This window comes from Triticum urartu, chromosome 1A (genome assembly GCF_056163025.1).
Source record: "Triticum urartu cultivar PI428250 chromosome 1A, HENAU_Tu73, whole genome shotgun sequence".
NCBI lineage: Eukaryota > Viridiplantae > Streptophyta > Magnoliopsida > Poales > Poaceae > Triticum > Triticum urartu.
The window spans coordinates 381,370,563-381,384,462 of NC_141873.1; positions in this window are offsets into that span (position 1 = coordinate 381,370,563).

A 13,900-nucleotide genomic window follows, 5' to 3' on the forward strand; every position below is an offset into this window, starting at 1 on the left:
GAAGCAGAACTGTGTATCTCTCTCCACTGCTGAATCTGAATACATTGCTGCTGGATCTTGCTGCGCTCAGCTTCTGTGGATGAAGCAAACACTCAAGGACTATGGCATTCATCTGAAGCAAGTGCCACTTTACTGCGACAACGAAAGCGCCATCAAGATTGCCAACAACCCAGTTCAGCACTCGAAGACAAAGCACATTGAAATTCGTCATCACTTTCTCAGAGATCATGTTGTGAAGGAAGACATTGATATCATACACGTCAACACTGAAGAGCAATTGGCAGATATCTTCACCAAGCCCTTGGATGAGAAGAGGTTTTGCAAGTTACAGTGTGAGCTGAATATCCTAGAATCCTCAAATGTCCTGTGATCAGGCACACATCCTAACCCTTATGCATATTGATGACTTAGATGTGCATCACATGAAGTAAAGTATATCTTCAATCAGTGAAGACATACATTCTAAGTGTGAATACATTAATGTGGAATTTGACTTCGGAGCGCCACGATAATTGTGCGCCATGTCTGGGTCTAATACTTCCTATACGGTGGGTAACGCCACCACCAAACGTTCTATTTTGAGGTGTTTCTCTCATGGCGTTACCTTGCAATGTCTTCACATTTGGTTTGGCTTCGAACTCAACATATATTCATGATTATCTTCACTATGTTGATTATAGATATATATATATATATATGCTAGTGTTCCGTCCTCTACAGCATTCACTTATAGCTATGTCTTCGTGTTGAATCTTTTGAACTAAGTGAATGTGATTGGACCCCAACTTCTCTATGCTTACTATCTCAAACTCTATCTCTCCAAGTCATATGCATTATATTGAAACTGTCGAATGTCTTCACTGCGTCCTTGTTAGCAGAAGATACAGAGACAACCATTAAGTCCGTTTTCAATGCTCATTCCTCCACATGAAATCCGGAGAACTAGGAACGACCACCCGACAATCCAGGCGTGCGTGGGATGTGGAACTACCCCCAAAATACCGCATGATGGCCACGTATTACTCACGAATCGCCAGGGGCACCTGTGTAATAGCACAGTGCCGCCCCTGTGCCTATAAATACACACTCAAAGCAGTAATTATCTCTTCTTCCACCCTCGCACGAACCCTAGCGCCAACGCTAGCTCTCGACGACGCCGGCGACGAAGCGCTTCGCTGCCGCAACCTCTCCGACGCCGTCTTCACGCCGACCGCGGACATCGTCCTCTCCGCCGTCGCTGTAGGTCTCCTCCGTCGCCAAGTTAGGGCACGGACGAGTGAACTGCTCGGCCTCATCTCCCACTCCGTCTAGCAGTTCTCAGTGTGGTAAATAAAACTGCCTTTTTACAGCACCGTTGATCCTATTGATCTGTCACTTTCTACCACAAGCAATTTCTGCTCACACAAACTAGATCTCTCTCAAACTGCATCTCATAACATGCCTAGAATATTCACTTGTGCTTCAAAAAGTAGTTAGATTCCTCACTTGTACTAATCTGTGGATTCGTACAAATCTGGAACCAACTTCTTATCTAGGAGTGAATGTCTTCGCACGATGAGGTCAGTGTCTTCTAAACTGATTTATATTCAAAATCTTCTGAGAATGCATATGACCTCTTCCCCTTCCCTCGCACCTTAATGCTGTCACAGGTACATGTCCGTGGGAGAATCCTTTGGTTCTCACAGTCTGCATTCATTTGCAGAGTTCTTACAGCATCACATAAATTCTCCTGAAGCTAGTTCCTGTTGGTCCAGCAAAAGAAAGCCTTTGAAGCCTTTGAACGTCTTGAAGCCTTCCAAGTTAAGGTTTATGGCTTCAGAAACAGCAGCAAGGAAGGGGGGCAGACAGCGACATGGAGGAACATCCAAAGATCTGCCTGATGAACTGGCAGAAATGTATAAAACAGATCCTGAAGAGAATTATGGTCAGCACAAGACCCGAATCCAATGGATTCGACGCTATTGGGCAGAACAATGGTTCAAGTACCGCTTCACAACCCAAGAGTATGCTGAGAAGAGTGCCATCAAAAGACCATGGGGAGACATATTATTCAAGAACCTTGTACCCAGGTCCAGAAATGAAGCTATTGCCCAAAGCTTCTATCCATGCATGGTTCGTGGGCCACAGCCTGATGATGCACATCCGTCGTCACTACTCTGGTGTCGTGACGACAATCTATTCAAGCGCAACTTCCAGTTTGCCCAAAACTCAGCGAAGCAGAACAAGAAGAAATTTGGGTTAGACTTCAACCCTGGTCCCTCAGCACCAAGGGCAGATGGCACGCGAGACGCAGAACCCAATATCATCGGTCCGTATGCCAACCTTGAGGGCCTCATCACCCGCATCTTAGTCCAAGGGACTGCCGTGAATGACCCTCCAGCTGACTCTGAGTCTGATGAAGCTCCTGCTGTACCGAAGCCAAAGCAGTCGAAGAAGCCAAAAGCTTCAAAGCCGGCCCCTTCACCAAAAATCTCAAGGGCGAAGCCATTGGCAACTGCACCTCCTGAAGACAGTGTGCAGTCTGAAGACGTATCCCGCGTCTCCAAGCCCCAGAAGGCCAAGATGCCTCAGCCACACACCGGCAAAGAGCTCACAGCTGCTGCCATTCTGCGCAGCGAAGCCATTCATCTGTCAAGTGATGAAGATCTTGGAGATGACGCTCTCGAGCAGCTCATCAAGAGCAAAGAAGAAGCTGTAATCTTCAACAATTTGCCTCTCTTTGATGTCGCCATCATCCACAACTTCATCGACGAATGGTTTGCCACACCAAACATCAGCTTCGAAGATCTGCAGCTGCCCATTGGCCTCAGCGTCGCCTTCCAAGGCGCTATTGCTTCAGAACTTGCAATTGCCCAGCGCATTGTTGAACTGAAGCAGAAAATTGATCATGAAAAGGCTCAGTTCAAGAAGCATATGGCCACGCTCAGCGTGCAAGAAGTGAAGAGCTTCAAGATCATGTTGCACAAACTAAAGGAAAACTTTCTGAAGAAGCGTGCAGAAGCTCAAGGTTCGCGGGAGAGAATGAAGACTCTGGCAGACAGATGTGTGCAGGCCTACAATGAGGCTGAGAAGCGCAAGGCACTTGGGCGTCCTGGCATCGACCCCAAGATGGCCGCAAAGAAAAAGAAGAAGACTGTTCCAGCTGAACAAGAGGCACCAAGGCAGGAAGCAGTTCCGCTTCTCTTCCCAACTGCAACGACTGGCTCGAAGCCAAAGAGCCGGTCAACAGCTTCAGAGCTCAAGAAGACAAGAACTGCTAAGGCTGAAGCCAGGAAGAGGAAAAGCTCTGAAGCCTCTCCTACTGCCCCCAACAAGAAAAAGAGAAATACCAAGAAATCTCGGGCTGCTCCCATAGAGCCCTTGATAGTTGAACCTATTTCTATGTTTCACCCTGACGCAGAACGTCAATTGATGGTGCATGAGCCTGCTTCCACAGAGGCTCCTATTCCTGAAGACATTCCAGCAGCTGATCCCATCGCTGCTGAAGACATTGGTCATCGTGACAATGTAGAAGATGATGCAGCCCTTCCTCAATTAGAACACAGTGAACTCATCAGCATTGGTCGTCCACTGACGCCAATTGCACAGGATGCTTCATGGGCGGATCGCCCTCAAGAGGAAGAAGACAATCAGGCCCAGCCCACTCCAACCCCACAGGCGTCGTCTGCATTCCGCAGGCTTCGCAAAGGTCCAAGGCCTCAAGTCTATGCTGAAGACATTCCGGCTGCATCAGCCGCAGAAGAAGCACCACAAGAGCCCACTCCTATGCTCCACCAAGAAGCAGTTCTCCAGGAGAATGTGCGTGTGACCGACCCTCCAGCTAGTCAAGCGGAGGCTGAAAATATTGAGGCTGCCACAACCAACACTGAAGCCAATGTGGAGCCCTCCCCACCAAAATCTTCAGAAGACAGCGAAGCTACTGATCCAGACACTTCTGTTCCTGAGTCTGCTACAGGTCCTCAATTTGATTACCATGTTGAGCATAGGCCTCATGTCCAGAAGCCAGTCCCAAGGCTGCCGAGGTTCCCAGGTCCTGCATCAGCACCTGGCTCCTTTAACATCAATAGCTTCAAGGCAGATAATACGTTCTTCAACAGCTCCAAGAACCCCTATTCAAGGGAAAGGATTTCATCAGATAGTTTCTGGAGCTATCCTCAGCGCAGCTACTATTCATGCATCCTATACAACCAAGGTCGCATCTTCCCGCACAAGCACCTTGATGTTGAAGCCATTGCTGGTCTGCCCTGTTTAGAGGAAGCGTTGGATTGCTTCAAGCAAGTGGGTCTGCTGCAGTTTGTAACTGATGAAGAGCACTGGAATGAAGAGCTTCTGCTGCAATTCGATGCCACCCTCCACATCAAAGGATACAACAGAGATCCGAAGACTTGGGCCTTGGAGTGGATGACCGGCAATGTCCATCACGAAGCCAATGCATTTGATATCATTGAGCTCACCGGCCTGCCCACTCCTGGCGAATTCTTCGAGGAAGGCTGTCCACTACACACTGAAGCTCTTGAGAGCATATTCCAGAGGCCCGAACCGAATATGAGTCAGATGCTCTCCATGATGAAGCCATTGCCCCACGATGCTCCTTATCCAACAGAGTTCTTAGTTGAAGACTTTGAGTACCTGCCCAGAACCATCTATCACATTATCCGGCGGACTCTCTGGCCTATCAAAGGGCACTCTCCAAATGCCAAGATCGAGGGTGCAATGAAGACTCTGATATTTTGTATCCTTCATGGCAAATGCTTCAACGCATAGGACTTCTTCATACGCCAACTTGCTGCATCAGGCTCAGATTTACTTGGTTTGAAGTTCTATGCTCCTTGGGTAATGAGACTGATCAAGCTTCACTCTGCGATCTCATATCAGCCCTCAGCCCGCAACCATCGGATCTTCTTGCCAGATGTGGATACCTCTGCTGAAGCTATATATCCCGAGCCTACCAAGCAACCTTTGAGTCTTCAGAATGCAGAACACCAGAGCTTCACTCAGAACATTGAAGGTTTTGAAGCCATCTCCAGGGTGTATCCTTTGGCTGGCACTACACGTGCACCACACCCTGCGTCAACTGAAGCCACCGACAGTGCCACTGCTTCAAGACCCAAGAAGCGCACTCGTGTTCTCAACGACCGAGAGCTTCTTGTGGCCCTTCATCAAAAGCAGGATAGGCATCATGACTGGTTGAAGAGACAGATGAAAAGCCTCTTGGTGGATGTAAATCGCATCCGAAATCTTGCCACCAAGAACACTTTCGTTGCCCATGAAACCTGTCGCCGCACATGGAAAGGGATAACGATGATGCTTTCTGAAGCTGATCTTCAAGAGGATGGCTTCACTAAGAGATTCAAGTTTGACTCCACACCTCCTCGAAGAGCTATGCTGCTGGGGACTCCATCTCTTGAAGACTCTGAGTTTTCTTCCTCTGCTACCACAGTCACTGCCAGAATCATTGAGGAGGAAGACGATGCTACCTCACTGCCACCTGCTTCAGCACCTCCAAGCTCTTTTGCACCGCCAAACAACGCCAACAACCCTGCTACTTCATCTACTCCTCATGGGAACGAGTAGAGGCTCTATGTCTTCAAACCTTTTCGGTCATTACTGACAAAAGGGGGAGAAGCATATGAGAATGATAGTCTTCAAGCGGGTTCATATGGGCGGGTGCCTTATATTTTGCTTCGTGCTTACAACTCTCGTTTTTGCTACATTTGGTTCTTATGAGTTGTGACACTTAAACCAGATGGTCGTCTACTACTTGTTTGCCACCCTGTTTTGCGAAGATAAATTCCGCATGTGCGATGATAAATTCCGCACTTATCTCATTCTGCAGACGTCCATTTTCCATTATGCATGTCATTATCTTCATATACTTTCACATGCATAGTGGATTGTCATCATAAGCTGAAGTGGATCTCCACAAGTACAACCTGCCATGTGCATTTGCATTCCAAAAGCAAATTAACTTATATGCACATCTTCAGGGGGAGCCCTTGCAACTTATGATGACAATTTCTTATCCTTTACCATTTCACAGACTGTATTCCCCGTTGAAAACTTCAACTAGTTTGTCATCAATCACCAAAAAGGGGGAGATTGTAAGTGCATCTAGTGCCACCCCTAGTTGGTTTTGGAGTATTGACGACAAACCTAGTTGAGGGACTAATGTGTTTGTGAGAATTGCAGGATAACACAGGTAGAAGTCCCTCATTGATTCGGTTTTACTACCAAAGATGACCCCTAAAATTGTATGAAGACATTGAAGTCAAAGGTGGTATATGAAGATATTCACATTGAAGTCTATGACAAGAGAAGACACGATATGAAGCCAATGGAGCTCGAAGACTTAGATCTTTCATAATTCTTTTTCTCTTGTGTTGAGTCATAGGAACCACCGTACTGTTAAGTGGGGTCCAGGAGAACCAGTCAGAATGACTGAAGTGATGCCTAAACCAAAAAAACCTATGTCTTCGAGTGAAGACAATGAGAGCGAATCTTGTCCAGAGCCGGACAAGTCAACTTTGCTTGTAGCCCAAGTAAAGTTGCCATGTGAGTTTAAAATCTGACCGTTGGGACACGTGTCAGTTCCTTAGTGACCCAGGGTCATTTCGGACAAATCAGGTCGGGTTGCCAAGTGGCTATAAATAGCCCACCCCCTACAACCATCAACGGTTGGCTGCTCAGATTTCAGTGCACGGCTTTTGTCGTTTGAGAGCAACCCACCTCGAAGCCTTTGAGAGAAAATTCCTAGCGAGGAGAAAGCCCTAACCACCCAGAGCCAGAGTAAATTGGGCATCACTTAAGTCTTCTTGTCTGAGTGATCTGAAGACTTATTACACTTGAGGACTGTGCATCCTCCAGACGGTTAGGCGTCGCGTTCTGAGCATCCAAGAGACATTGTGGATTGCCAGTGAACGAAGTCTGTGAAGGTTTGGGAGTCTACCTTGAAGACTTACCTGAGTGATTGGGCGAGGACTATGTGACCTTAGCTCAAGGAGAATACGGTGAGGACTTGGTGTCCTGAGCTGCATGTTCAGGACTGGGTGTCCGGGACTGTGTGTCCTAAGGTTTAAATACCTAGCCGCTCCAACCAGACATACAGTTGTCACAGCAACTGGAACTGGTCCAACACATCATTGTCTTCAACGAGTCACTGGTTTCATCTTCACTTCCTTTTACTTACTGTTACTCATTGTGAAGCCATTACATGCCTGCTATATCCTTTGTCTTCACAACATAACTGTATGATTTGTTTGGCTTCATAACTTCTTCCTACCTGATCCTTATTACACTGCAGCTACTTGTCATTGTGCTTTCACTCTATTGAATACTTGACCATGGCTTGTCTAGTGTAATCTAACTTCCGCTGCATAGTAATAGGCATATCTCAGTTGTTTGTCTTCATAACTTCCATGTTTTGAAGACTTTCATAAAAATCGCCTATTCACCCCCCCTCTAGTCGATATAATGCACTTTCACCCACCAGTCAGGTTTGACTGGCTCTGGCGCCTTTGACTCGCTGATGTCATAGTGACGCAATGCTGACGCAATTATTCTTTTTCTGGATTTATTTTTATATAGGAAATTCCAGAAAATAGCCAAAACTTCTAAAAATCATAGAAATCAACCATAGCTCCAAATCAAACAATTTATATATGAAAAATGATCAAAAAAATTCAATCTATCCATCTGTAATGGTTTCATGCATGACAAACCACTTTAACCTTGCTGTTTAGGTGAAACAAGCTAATACACTTTTTATGCATAAGAACTTTAACTTCCATTTGAATCTTTGGTTCAAATGGACCCATTTCAACTTGTTTCACATTGCATTAGGCAGGACACATCATTTTGCCATGTCATAGCATGCATCATATTGTTGCATATTGTCATGTGTTGATTATGTTCTGTGTATCCTTCGTGGTAGGTTCTGCCTCCGAGGATATCTCCGAGTATCCAACTGAAGGGCAGTACCCTACTACCACTACATCAGGCAAGCAACCCATTGATCATTCTGATACAAACCCATGTTCTCGCTTCTGCTCTTGTTTACTGCATTAAGACAACGCGATTCAAACTGCTGTGTGCTACAGTAGTTGAACCCTTATCCTCTGCATGACCTGTCATTGCCACAGTAACTATATGAAACCCACTAGCATGTGTAGGTGTTGTTTGAGCCATGTATGTGTTTCCTACCTTGCTATGTCTGCTATGCTTAGAGTTGTGTCAGGTCTGGTTCATCTGGGTGATGGGCTAGAGTGAAATGATTATGTCGGTAATGTGAGGGATGTATTGAACATGATTTGGTAAAGGTATCGATGAGAGGCCATGTAGGAGTACATGGTGGGTTGTTTCATTGAGGCCGTCCCTAAGAACTGAGATATGTATGTGTGATTTTAAGAATCAGCTACTACCATGCATTGGGATCCTTAATTGACCCTCTCGGCTTCTTAATCACCCTAGTACTCTGTCCAGGAGTTGCAATTAGTTTCTGGTGTTTGTAGGTTATGTGTTGGCGGCCGAGCGTAGCGCTGACCCTAGGGGTGGGCTATGTTGCGGTAGATACACCGTGGCACGGTGTACCGAGTCACCCGTTTGGTGTCTCGGGAACCCTGTTCACATCATTCGGGGCCGTATGTGGAAACCTCAGCCAGACTCCATGCGGATGGAACCTGGATAGGCGATAAACCTGGACTAGAGGCTTGAGTGTTTAGGTAGGCCGTGGCCGACACCCTCGTTGGGCTTCCGCTTGAAGGTTGCCGAGTACATGTCGTGTAAACGACGGTAAGTGGTGGGATCATGTATGAAGGAGTACACCCCTGCAGGGTTAACATCATCTATTCGAATAGCCGCGTCCGTGGTAAAGGACTACTTGGTTGCCTATACAGTTCAGAGACAAGTTAATGGATACTACTAAAAGACTCAAGATAAGTGTGAGTACCGAGGATGGCCCTCTCATAGGATGACGAGGGAGGATCCCCGATGGAGTATTGTGTTGGTGATTAGTGGACTCGTGTGTGAAAACTATTTTACTAGTGGAGTCTCGTAGGATAGCTTAGCCAAGAGTCAAAGCTGGCTTGCTGCAATAACTCCACAACCTTTTTGAGAATGAGCATGTATAGTAGGTTCTGATGTAAGACTTGCTGAGTACCTTTGTACTCATGTTTGCTTAATTACTGTTTTCAGACGACAACACCACCCCCTCCTATGGGTTTTATGTAGATCTCGACGTCGATGAGTGAATTGCCACCTAGGTGGTGATCCTGGCCATGGAGGGCCCTATGTAGATAGACAGGCTTCGAGAAGCCTTCTTGCTTTCTCGTGTCTGTACTCAGACTATTTGCTTCCGCATGTGCTTGTATGCTTGTATGACTTGAGTGTCGGGTCATGTGACCCCTACCTGTATGAACATGTTATGTATGCTCTTTGGAGCCTTTAAATAAAGTACTTGAGTTGTAGAGTTTTGTTGTGATGCCATGTTGTATTTGCACATATCGAGCATATTGTGTGTATGATTGAAATGCTTGGTATGTGTGGGATCCGACAATCTAGTTGTTTATCCTTGGCAGCCTTTCTTATGGGGAAATGTAGTCTATTGCTCGTCGAGCCATAGTAGTCCGCTACAGCCCGGTTCACCAGAGTCCTGCTAGCCCAGCACTACTGCTCAGGACACTTGACTGGCCGGCATGTGTTTCACTTCGTTCCAATGTCTGTCCCTTCGGGGAAATGTCATGTGGTGACTTCCGGAGTCCTGCCTAGCCTCCTACAGCCCGGGTTTCCCGGAGTCCTGTTATCCCAGTGCTACAGCCCGGATTCACACGCTGATGACCGACATGCTCGATGTGATTCACGTATGCCTGTCTCCATAGGTCTGTGCCGCTTTGGGTTCACGACTAGCCATGTCGGCCCGGGTTTTCTGTTATATGGATGCTAGCGACACTATCATATACGTGAGCCAAAAGGCGCAAACAGTCCTGGGCCATGGTAAGGAGACACCCGTGGGGATACCGTGCGTGAGGCCGCAATGTGATATGAGGTGTTACCGGCTAGATCGATGTGACTTGGAATCGGGGTCCTGACAGCGTTGGTATCAGAGCCGGACTGCCTGTAGGTTCGTTGAGCCAAACTGGTCGATGTCGAGTCTAGAAATGCTTTAGTTATATGTAGGGGAATTGATTGTGGGAGGGAACATAAGGCTCTTTTTACTCCTTTACCTTATGCCTCTGATCTAAGTCATTCTCTTCTCATTGAACGTGGGTTATGGACTAGGCTCTCTTCTTCTATCAGGTTCACTTGTTACTAATCCGTAGTAGCTTATAGGGTTGTTGCTACAAGCCTCAGTACAGTTTCTAGTACTTTTAGTATGTTGCCAGTTGAATCAGAACCTTGATATGATGTTGTTGAGTGGTATTGCAAACTGTTGTGGATGTCTCAAATCCTTTTCTGAGCATTTACAGCTGTTATGCTGTCCAATTTTCCCTAGAAATTCTAATGTCTTTGCATTGTGGTTGTGCTTTCAGATGGCCACTCGTGCTCAAAACCAAGTGGTTCGCCTGACCCGGTGCCTCGATGTGCCCGGTCATACTGCTATGTTAGTCCGGGTAATGATCGAGACGGGTTACCGTTGGTATCCCAAATACACTATCGAAGAGCAATTCTGAGACTTCAACCAGAGCCAGTACCTCTGTACCGTCAGGATATATCCCTCTTATCCTTGAGCCACTGAGCCCCTTCACTGTTCCTATGGACTCGGGTTTACTATTGAGATGGTTGTGCAGGATGCTGCCTATTCCATGATGACCATCATGCGAGTCCGGACTGGCCTGCTTCGGAACACCGACTTCCGTTATATGCCAGCTTCACTTTTGGGAGCGCAAGGGTATCTCCAGGCTATCTATGCTGACCCCACACATGAGGAGTCACTACTCCGCACCACTGCCGAGATGCTCGAGGATAAGGACCGTGAAAATCGGGCCTTGCGTATGGAGCTTTTTAACTCTCGTGCTGATCACTGGGCCACTTTGACTCGGTTTGCACCGACGGTACAGGCAGGATACATGGATCTGAGGGATCTGTACCCTGTACGGTCTGGATTGCCAGATTGTATGGAGTGGCACGATGTAGGAGGCATCACCCCTCCTCGTGGTCCCCGTCTGCCACCACCTGTGGGACCAAGGCCACATCCGAGTCCCTATGGTCCGCAGGCTTCGCAGGACCGTCTGTTCCCAGATGATCATGTTCCACTTCCAGGTTTTGGTGGCGACTTCTATGAGGATTACTACGGAGCCATCTGAGTTAGTAGTAGTTTCACTAGTATTGTAGTAGTTGTATTCTCCACAGTCCTGCGTGACCGTGGGATACGACTTGGTGTGTATCACGCTCCGGAGGTGTAGGAAAATAATGTATAGGATCTTGGAATGCCTTCGATGAGATGTAATGTCTTTCACCGTAGTTGTACTCTAGCCTGGGCTTGTACTAAACTATGTACGGTGTGTATGACCAATGGTATATATATGGCAGTTTCTATATTACCATGTCGTGCAATGAACATCTTAGCATTCCATGTTATCCATTACATTCTGCACTTCCTTGCTAAGTTTGTGCCATCCTTATCTAAACCGTTGTCTTGTTTTCTTCTAGGATGGTCAACACCCGCAGCAACCCTGCTGCCCCGGAGCAGGGGGGAGCCAGTGCAGCTAGGGGTGAAAATCTGCCTCACCCGCCTTCTCTGGCCGAAGTGATGCTGGAGGCGGAAAGAAACAAGCGTGAGACTAACCACTTGCTGGAGCGGATTGAGCAGAACACTACACGCCATCAGCGAAATGACTTGGTGTCAATCAATGACTTTATCAAGCTGTACCCACCAAAGTTTAACCATTCCGTCGAGCCCTTCTACGCTGATGACTGGCTTCACAGCATCACCCACAAGCTATGTTCTGCCAACGTAGCCGAAGCTGATAAGGTTACTTATGCTGCCTATCACCTCGAAGGCCCTGCTAGCCTTTGGTGGGAAAATTTTGAAGCTATGCGCCCGGTCAGCCAAATCACTACTTGGGCTGAATTTAGTGAGGCTTTCCGTGAGCATCACATCCCGGAAGGTCTCATAGATCGCAAGAGGGAAGAGTTCTGCAATTTCACCCAAGGAAGACTGACTGTGGATGCATATAGTCGTGAATTTGGGAATCTGGCACGATATGCTCCTGAAGAGGTATCCACCGACGCTAAGAAGCAGGCAAGGTTCCGCAAGGGACTTAGCCCTGAGCTTCGCCGCGATCTTTGTCTGCACGAGTGCACCTCCTTTCAGAAGTTGGTCAATAAAGCCATCAGTGCTGAGACAGGCCAGTCTGACTATGACGCTTCACGCAAGCACTCTCGTGATTTTGGCTCTTCATCCGGCTCTGGATCTCAGAAGCGCCGGGTGTGGATTCCAAGCACGGCACTGCCACCCAGGTTCATTCCGAGGCCATCCTTTGAGGCGCCTCGTCCCAACCAGCAGTTTGCACCGCCCAAGCCCTATGGTGGCCCCGCTGCTAATGCTGCTCCACGCCCCAATGTTGTGACATGTTTCAAGTGTGGAGAGCCGGGTCACTATAGTCGAGAGTGTCCCTAGAACAACAACCCCAATCAGTCTGGAAAGTCCGTTGGCCGTGGTAAGCCAGCGGGAAAGACATTCTACGCCAAGCCGGTCACCACTGCACGTGGCCATGTCAACTATGTCTCAGCCGAGGAGGCTCATGAGGATCCTAACATCGTCCTTGGTACGCTTCTTGTTAATTGCCATCTGGCATCTGTTCTTTTCGATACTGGAGCATATCATTCATTCATATCTGAGAACTATGCTCGATTGCATAACACGACATTCTGTGACATGCCCACTTCCATGGTAATTCAAACTCCGGGTTCCAAATGGCAAACTTCTAGAGAAAGCCATGGGAACGAAATTCTTGTCGATAGACTTGTCTTCCTTGTATCCTTAATAGCTCTCAAGTCCTCGGATATAAACATCATCTTGGGTATGGACTGGATGTCAGCTCATTACGCTAAGATTGATTGTGCCACTAGAACCGTTCAACTTACTCACCCATCGGGCAAGACAGTCAATGTCTTAACTCGAGTGGCCAAGCGCCAGCTTTACTCCCTAAATGCCAACCCCCTTCCAGACCTTGAAGATATTCCGGTAGTCCGGGACTTTCCGGATGTCTTTCCAGAAGAACTGCCAGGTGTTCCACCTGACAGGGATGTCGAGTTTGTGATAGACCTTGTTCCAGGAACCGTTCCAATTTCTAGAAGACCCTATAAGATGGCACCCTTAGAACTAGCCGAGCTTAAGAACCAACTCGATGAGTCCTTGAAAAAGGGTTTCATCTGTCCTAGTTCCTCTCCTTGGGCTTGCCCCGTCCTCTTCGTCAGAAAGAAGGATGGAACGGATCGGATGGTTATAGATTACCGACCTGTCAATTTGGTCACTATCAAGAACAAGTATCCGCTTCCCAGGATCAACGATCTGTATGACCAGCTCACTGGATCCTCAGTCTTTTCCAAGATGGATTTGAGGTTGGGCTACCATCAAATCAAAATCAGAAACGGGGACATTCCCAAAATGGCCTTTGTTACTCGCTATGGCCAATACGAGTACACTGTTATGTCCTTTGGTCTAACCAATGCCCCATCCACCTTATCTCGGTTAATGAACTCGGTCTTCATGGGGTATTTGGATAAATTCGTCGAAGTGTACCTCGTTGACATACTCATCTACTCCAAGAATGAAGAGGAACATGCCGAACATCTAAGGCTGGTATTGACGAAACTTCGAGAGCATTGCCTTTATGCCAAATTCTCCAAGTGTGAATTTTGGTTGCCAGAAGTGACCTATCTAGGCCATGTAATCTTTGGTAAG